Source organism: Saccoglossus kowalevskii, chromosome 3, assembly GCF_978046115.1.
Source record: "Saccoglossus kowalevskii chromosome 3, keSacKowa6.1, whole genome shotgun sequence".
NCBI classification, from domain to species: Eukaryota; Metazoa; Hemichordata; class Enteropneusta; family Harrimaniidae; genus Saccoglossus; species Saccoglossus kowalevskii.
In genome coordinates this window covers 47,378,344-47,387,298 of record NC_140643.1, presented here as the reverse complement: position 1 = coordinate 47,387,298, position 8,955 = coordinate 47,378,344, and positions in this window count along the sequence as shown.

Below are 8,955 nucleotides of genomic sequence, written 5' to 3'. Positions count from 1 at the left end.
ACGGTCGGACGGACAGACTCGGGAACTCACGGACGGTCGGGGACATGTATCCTAACATGTATGATCTATGTACTAAATTTGAATGAAAACTGACAAAGCATGTCCAAAATACCACATTTTCAAAAAACAAGATGGCTACCAGTCGGCCATCTTTGATCCAATTGTGAAATAAATCGTCGTGGACATGTATCCTAACATGTACAATCTATGTAACAAGTTTGAATGAAAACTGTCAAAGCATGTCCAAAATACAACATTTTCAAAAAACAAGATGTCTGCCAATCGGCCATTTTGAATCGAATCGCTAAACCACTGCATGTGCATTTGCCACACATAAAGTACTAAATACATGCAAAGAATGAACGGAATCGGTCCAAGGAATTCTGAGATATGACTCCGGACGGACACACGGACGCACAGATGCACGGACACCCGGACGGAGACCGAATTATAAGTCCTCGTTTTTAGATGCTAATTTTGAGGACATGGGTGTAGATGTAGCAACAGGCACTTTAAAAGACATATTAATACTAGTATCGAATGCAGAGAATTGTATGAAAAAAGTGTCTAGTAAAAATATTAAAACCAAAAAACATAAGGACCTAAGACAGCCTTGGTTTGATAAACGCTGTTACCAACTAAAAAGAACATTGTTAAGGGTAACAGCAATCTTGTCAAAACAACCAAATAATCCAATATTACAATAAATTAAAAGAAAACAAACGAGAATTCAAAATTCAACTAATATTTATTTATTTATTTATTAACACACAACATCCCCCGGAGGGGATGAAAAGGGTTACAAATCAGATATTAGTAAAAGAAAAATAACCACATAAAAAGTAAGGGAACAAGCAAACTTGAAGAAACAAGAAATCAAAATTGTAATGAATACTGGAAAACTCTCAACCAACTACGGGCAAATCATAGCAACAAAACAGTACACCAGACAATAACTAGAGAAGACTGGGTAAAATATTTTAAATATTTGTACAGCAGTAAACTAAACTAAATAAATCGAAGGTCAAGCTAATATACTAAATGAGAAAATAACAACAGTTGAGATACAAAACGCGATTAAAAAATTAAAAAAATCTAAATCAACAGCGGAGGATGGAATTTCTAATGAAATGTTAAAAACAAATAACACATTACTTGTTCAGAGTTTGCATGAATTATTTAATCACATTTTAAATTGTGGCGTATTTCCAACCAGTTGGAAATCTACGATATTGGTACCACTACATAAGTGCGGAGAGAAATCAGATCCAAATAATTACAGAGCAATAGCATTGTCTAGCTGTCTTTCTAAGCTGTTCACAAGTATTATGAATAACAGACTTGATAAAAATTACATTATGACAGATCTTCGATTTGGATTTAGAAAAGACAGACGCACAAGTGAACATTAAAAACAATACAAACTGGAAAATAAAGATTGAACATATCTTGGGGGAGAACCAATTTAATAAAACTAAAGGTGAATACGAGATAAAAAACATCAATCAGTTCTCAAAAAATATCGAAAGTAAACTATCAAATGAATATAAACAGACCTGGAAAAATCAAATAGTTAGTTGTAGTAACATTCAAAACGAGGGAAATAAATGTGTTAAATGTGTGTGTTATGGTATAGTTAACGAATACGTACATGCAAACAGAACGTGTTATGGTTTGGTGAACCATGACGTACAGACACACACAGTGTGTTTTCGGTATGGTGAACCATCATTCTCTACCATCGGTCCCACGGACCTCTGTAATCACAACTTGTGCCCACCGTCACTGCGCATCTTCCTCCGCGCACTGAACCCTGAACTAAATTTACATAAACACAGAAATGCAAACAAGCGGAGGCACGACCGTCATTCACTGTTTTAGTTTTTCGACTGCTGGATTATAATTTTATATCAAGCTCGGAAGCCGTAAAGCCGAAGCTGATAATATAACGACCATCTTAGAATCGTATTTAGATAAGATTTCCTTATTTTGTTTTTAATAGTATTTTGTTATGCAATCGGTGGAGCAATATTAGGAAATGTTGTATCTGAACTCATGATTGCGGATAATTTGTTGGTTTTCGTAAAAACAGTGAAACTTTTAATTTAATTAATAATTACTTTTGTTGCATTGTCAAAAACTAAATTTCTTTGTTGTTCGTATTTTTACCTGATTTGAGACAGAAGTATGGAGTGTGTAATGTCAAGACGCTATTCCACCGGCTAGGCCCAAATAAATTTACACAAGCCATGGGTTGTGAAACAGGGTCAGCAGATGCAGTATGTCGTTCTGTGTCAATTTTAATAAAGCACTCTTCATCCACTGTAAATTCAGTAGACACACGTATGTAGTTCCGGATGAAGTTTTACTTTGAGGTACACAAGTACTACAAAAGTTAAGGATATTTATGAAAACCCTTGGACAATCATGTAATGGATTGAAAGGAATTAATTCATCGCCATTTCAGAACTTCAACAAATGTGACCTCCTAACTAGAGTGGCAATACTCGTGTCAAGATTGAAAACTGGACTCTCAAATGATAGTGATTCTGATACAAGTACAATATTCATAACGACCAATATCTCATGTTTTACCATTTTTTTCAAACCATAGGTTGGTAATACTTGCAATGTCACTTTTATACAAATTATTTCTTTATTTGCATGATAATGAAATTTAAAGCTAGGGTGCTAAATTGTTTTTTTAGAGATACGGATACTGTACAAAGTCACCTGTGTAGCTTTATAATACTGATGCATGTCCAGTCAGTAAAACATCTATAACTAGAGCCCATGACTTTAAATTTAGAAAATTTGGTCACGTCTGGATGTCAGAAATCTTACTTTTTCAGTAATAAAGTTGTAAATATTTGGAGCACTTTACAACGAATAAGCTTTAAGTGGCCTCAAACATTGTATTATATTAGTATAAGTAAAACACAAATCATAACACAATGAAAATTTTCACATAGGATTCCAATCTTTATTAATTACCATCAATATGATAAAAATACAGTTCAATTACAACTTGTAACCTTGAGATTATACATAATTTTTTTGATATTTGGGGACTAATAAAGGTTACCAGGGGCCATGGATATACAGATCTCTTCCATGTTGAGAAAACATCTTTAAATTGACATGTGTACATGCACTTATTTATATATATTCTGTAAAGAAGAAATTGTTGTATTAATTTGAATACTAACATGTTTATAAGTTAATGCTAATGTGATTATATAGTAAAGGCACTTTGATTGATGCAAATATGTGGTATTATTAATTTATTAATGAATGGATAATGGACCTATATATATATATAGCAAACATTCTTGTGATATACATGTATACATATAATTTTATAATGGGATTCTATTACATGTATACATTATAAAAATAAATTTTATTATGAAAGTCTAACAAACGAATGATTTGAAATACTACTGTTGTCCAAATGTAGGCACTTGTTCAAGTGTAAACCCTCAAGGTAGAAGTCTACTCAAATACCCAGAATTTATCTATTTTTTAATAAATTGAACTTCTAGGCAATATATTGACTTAAAAAAAGTTGGGGGTCACCAGGTTAATTTTCAGGAAAATCATGGTTGTATTTTAGTGAATAGTGGCTATTTTGGCAGTATTATAGTGTTTTTACCATAGATTCCTATGACAGAGATATTATGCCATATCTCAAATTGTAGGCTGGTGACATAGGCTGAAAAAAAATATATTGTTAATGAGGGGTACTTTTTGTTTTCCTGAATTTTTTTTAAAAACCTGGGTTTTAAAAAGTGTTGAAAAATGCAATTTTTGCTTAACATTGCGCTCTATGGAATTGTTCTAAAAATAGTGATTTTTGAAAAATATTAGGACAAGTTTCTCAAAATACGGCACTGTTCACACGAAAGAATGCTGTTTTATGGGGCAATAGCTCCACGATTTTACATAATAAACCAATGAACACTGTCATGGGTTTTATGACCAACTTTCTCAAAAAATGCTGAGTAGGCTTCTACCTTAAATCAATACTTGTACCATTATTGGTCATGTGACCTTTGTTCTGGTTGTTACCGCACTTGTGTTGATATGCAAAGTGTAATTAATACAGATAACTATATAACATGTAAACCACTATTGAAATTCAGCCTTACACCAATGCAGACAAATATCTGTTGAAAATTAAAAAAATTTTGTTCACAGACTGAAAATTACTAGTACTACCCTTTAAATTGGTCTTATCTTACTTGACCTACTAATTGTGAACCACATTTACTGTATTAGCTCATCAATAGACAAAACACTTATTTATTTATTTACACATATATATGTGCTTCTAATAGAGCAAATATGGTATTGGATTCGAATTATCAGGAGTTTTTCATGGGGTAAAATACCCAGGTAAAAGAGGTGTTACAAATTTAACACAGATATGATTATATTGGAGGTGCACTTAAATTATGGCAGTTGACTTAAAGACAATTAGTGCAGCACATCCATGGGGAGCACTGCTCTTTTGTGAATCCAAATACAGACAACAAATATTGTTGTGCAATACATTATTATATTCTCTTGCATGCCAGGAACATTCTTAGCAATATTTTGTAGCTGTAGTAACTGTGGTAACTGGTCCAGCTATACATCAGCCAGAGTGCTACTCAATGCCATGAAAAGAGCCATAATAAAAAAGACAGTTGTGTGTTCAGCTCTTTGTAGGTTTTACAAAATGTTTTTACTCTGCGAAAAAAAAATGAACATGTTTAGTCAAAATACAATATATGAAAAATGGTACTTGTAACAGAAATACTTGAAAATGAAATACAACAACAACCAGAAACTGTGAAAGTTATTTTGCCCACTAAAATTAGAATGACATACATGTAGCAGCTATAGTGCGCATTGTGACTGAATCTATTTCAACAATAGCAGAAGCCAAGATAAAAATAAATCTAAATTAGTATCTTATTATAATTTAAATCCTTATAATATTTAGATGATCAATGTAACATTTATATTGTCAATTGGACATGCTGCATTGAGAGTGGGTACATTTTGTATAGGACAAATAAAATAGTATTGTTTATGGAAACACTGAAATTAATGTAGGTAGGGATAACTTTTATTTTGATTAAAGTGTTAATAGCTGTAACTATCTATCTTTTTTTTCCTGTGTCATTAGTGTCAATTTGTAGCGGCCATCGCCAAAATGTGGACTTTGAAAGCATAGCATATACACATATGTATATCAATGTAGTATATTATTAAAATAAATTGTAAAAAATTGAGATCTAATTGTTTATATTAGCTTATTTAAAAGACATAATCTAAAATGCACCTTGCTCAATACTTCTGAGAAACAATGTATTTTTTCACCCACGGTTACTAAAAACCGTGATTCACCGACCACCACTAGTAATTTGTTTTCCTTGTATGAACATTTTATTATATAAGGGGGCATTCCATAACCACAGAGCAGTGAGCAGCAAAACAACGGTGACGATTAATATTTTACTATAGAAGAACGACCTAGCAACCGATGATAAACCTCAGACAACAAATAAATGTATTAGTTGTTTAAGGATAAACACACAAAATCTACGGCTTGTCCCCTGAATAGTCTCTGTGGTGAATAAACAATGGTAAAGTTCTGCAAATTAACACTTACCTACAAGTTGGGGTTCAAGGCATCATTCAATGATTTCACAATCGGATCGGAGGCTGCCATTTTAAAATCTCCCGGGAAACTATTAACGCTTTGTAATCAATCCACAAAAATGTAGTCCTTTATCAAAATAGAAATTTATGTCCACAAAGCACGGTAAAACATAATGCTTTTACTATATTTATTTAAAATAACTACTTTATGAAGTATTTGAATCATTTTGATACATTTTCCAGTTCAATTAATGCAAGAAGGTATATATATATATCACGATTCTTGATAAAATCACAGGGAGCCCAGGAACTATAATCAACTGTAGTACGCAGTCTCTATGACCGGGGGGGGGGGGGGGGGGGGGGGGGGTATCCAATGTAAGAAATAGTCTATTACTTACATTGGATACCAGCCGATATCCCCCCCCCCTCCCCGCTCATAGAGACTGCGTACTACAGTTGATTATAGTTCCTGGGCTCCCTGTGTATGGGATGAGAATACCGTCAAAATTAGCTTGGTGTCATTATTTAAACATTGTTTAGGTGTTTGGTCTTTATTTGGAAACTTGTTTGGTTATTATTCGGTTATTTGGCCTTTATTTAAACATTATTTTGCGCTTATTCCATTATTGTGTTATTACTGCAGCATCGTATTACTATTGTTTCATTATTTCAACTTTATTTCTTAATTATTTCATTATTGTGTAATTGCTACAATATTATTTTGTCATTGTTTCATTATGTTACAATTGTGTCGTTATTTAGACATTATTTTGACATTCAATTGTCATAAGATTCGGTTATTTTCACGTCCAAATGTCTTGACATTCGGTTCGCTTAACATGCGATTACCTCAACATTCGGTTCGCTTGACTTGCGATTACCTCAACATTCGATTACCTGACCAACATTAGCTGACCCTGCTATACATGTAGTATTCAATCCATAGTCCCGGGCCGCCTCCGATAAAACATGGCTCAAGATGGCAATGCGGCCTTTGTAAAGTTAGCGGGAATTTCTAAATAATGGTCGTTTCACCAACATCCAGAGAACTGACTGAGGCAGTTAGAAAATATTACTTCTCCAAATACGATGACTGAAGTGAGGAGGAATTATTACACAGTTTATCGTGACACGGCTGACACGGTCAATAACCGGCCTTTCAGCGGACTTGGTAGTGCCATCACGGTTCCTTTTTAGTAAAAGTTGAATCATGTATTATTCTGATTCTCATTCCCCGGCCTTTCTTATCTCAGATACTTATTGACAGACATATTCCTGTTATGGGCGTGATTTTGTACGTTATTGTCAAGATGCCGATATACTTGTACGGCTGATTTATAGCGCGCCATTCATTTCATGGCGCTACGAAATCGAATGTCTTCGTTGGTAACAACTGCATTGGCAATGAATTTGTGGGTTTCATTGCCAATAGCAATCACGTCAGTGTCATGAGAGTTTTTCCCCAGCATTGCCTCGCATCTGCAGTAATCATAATTATGCTGTCTTCGGGGTTTTCGTAAATGTCCTCTCGCAAAGCAGTTTCACAGTTTCAATTTTGTTTTGATTCGATTACTGTGAATGTCTCCTCCGTCAAATTCACCCATATATTACTGCCAAAGTAGCCTATTCCGACGGTTGACAAATCCACTTCTGTAGTTGACTAGAAATTTGCTATTTAGTAGATGGGGAGCTGAATTCCATCGAAATGCATGCCCCCGGTTGCAACGGGTTTTCATAACTTGCGCCATGGACTAATTAAACTGGGTTGCAGTTGTAACTGTGAAATTTCGCGTGCTGCACAAGGTTCTCGATAGATGAAACTGTGGTTATAAACATTTTCTGCTCAGTATCACCGCACAATGTATTTACGTAATTTACAGAAATATCAGTATGTGTGGGCAGGATTCATTCGTTTTATCGAATAATGTATGTTTGTGTTTATTCATATCACATTTATTGACAGTATACTTTTTATAAACACCATTTCATAACCATATGTTTTCTCCGTATTTCATTTTATGCATGTAATCCTATGGGAAACTACTAGTAAGCACATCGAGCATTAATTTGGCCAATATTTGTTCGAACATCGGAGTAAACACCGTATTTATATTGGGTCAATGAGAACGCCTCCGCCCTAAAAATTGTTACTCGGATCTATGGCAACGTTGTACGTTTTTGGCACTCATATTGGATCATGTGCGTTTTAGTTCACATCTGTAATTCAGATGGGGCGGCACGAAATTTTACATCGGGGGCGAGATCTGCTCACAACCTCTAGGGGGTCCGGGGGTATGCACAAATTTGAAATCTAGACCCTCTAAAACGTATAACGCTATTTCCTGCATTTTTTGGGGGGGTCCTTTTCAGGGCCACCACATCTTCCCAAAAGAGTGATACCAAAAATTACATAATTTTATTATATTCACACAGAAGTAATAAACTGTCACACACACTCGCCACGACTGACAAATTACTCTTTGTATGGAGTATAAACAAGGAAAACATTTTTCTGTGTGTTTTTTTCGTGTCCCTAAATCTTTTGAATGAAATAAAAAACACCGATGCACGCATGTCAATGTTACTATAGTAGTCCGAGATGTTATGACTTAGGGTTACTTTTGGGTCAACTATTAGTATCTTATTTCGGGATCGCAAAGACTAATTGATATACAGTAAAATACTTTATTTTAGCTGGAAATAATTTTCGCTGTTATTTCCCCCAATCACTCACACAAACGCACACACATATGCTATTTCCATATATTAAATACGTTGGCAACGGAAGGGACAAGTTTAAATCATATTTGTATTAACACAACAGTCTCACAATGAATATATGTTTATCAATTATCAAACTAAACATTCAATGAAGCGGACTGTGACGGTTAAAACGAAGACAAAGCTAAGTGAGAGTACGATTATGCTCGTCTACTACACGTCCGGGGACTACACGTTCAAGTATCCAACTTCCCAGCTTACAAAATTAGTATCAGCAATAATTTCTAATACTGCCTGGATAATTGCGTATTATTAGTTGACATCAGAAATAACTCTGTACAGGATTTTTTGAACAATGTCTCAAATTCCCGAAAGGATATATTCAAATAAGTTGGGATGAATATGAATTGAATATCCATAAGATCTTTTGAAAAATCAGCTAAACAGTTCACCACCACGACTATGGTAAATTTGCGAGTTATCAACGAAGACGACCGGACGTCTCCGGTCATGAGCTGGCTGGTTCAAATTTATCCACTTTTACAGTGATGAATATTGCGTTCGAGTTGAGTTACTAGT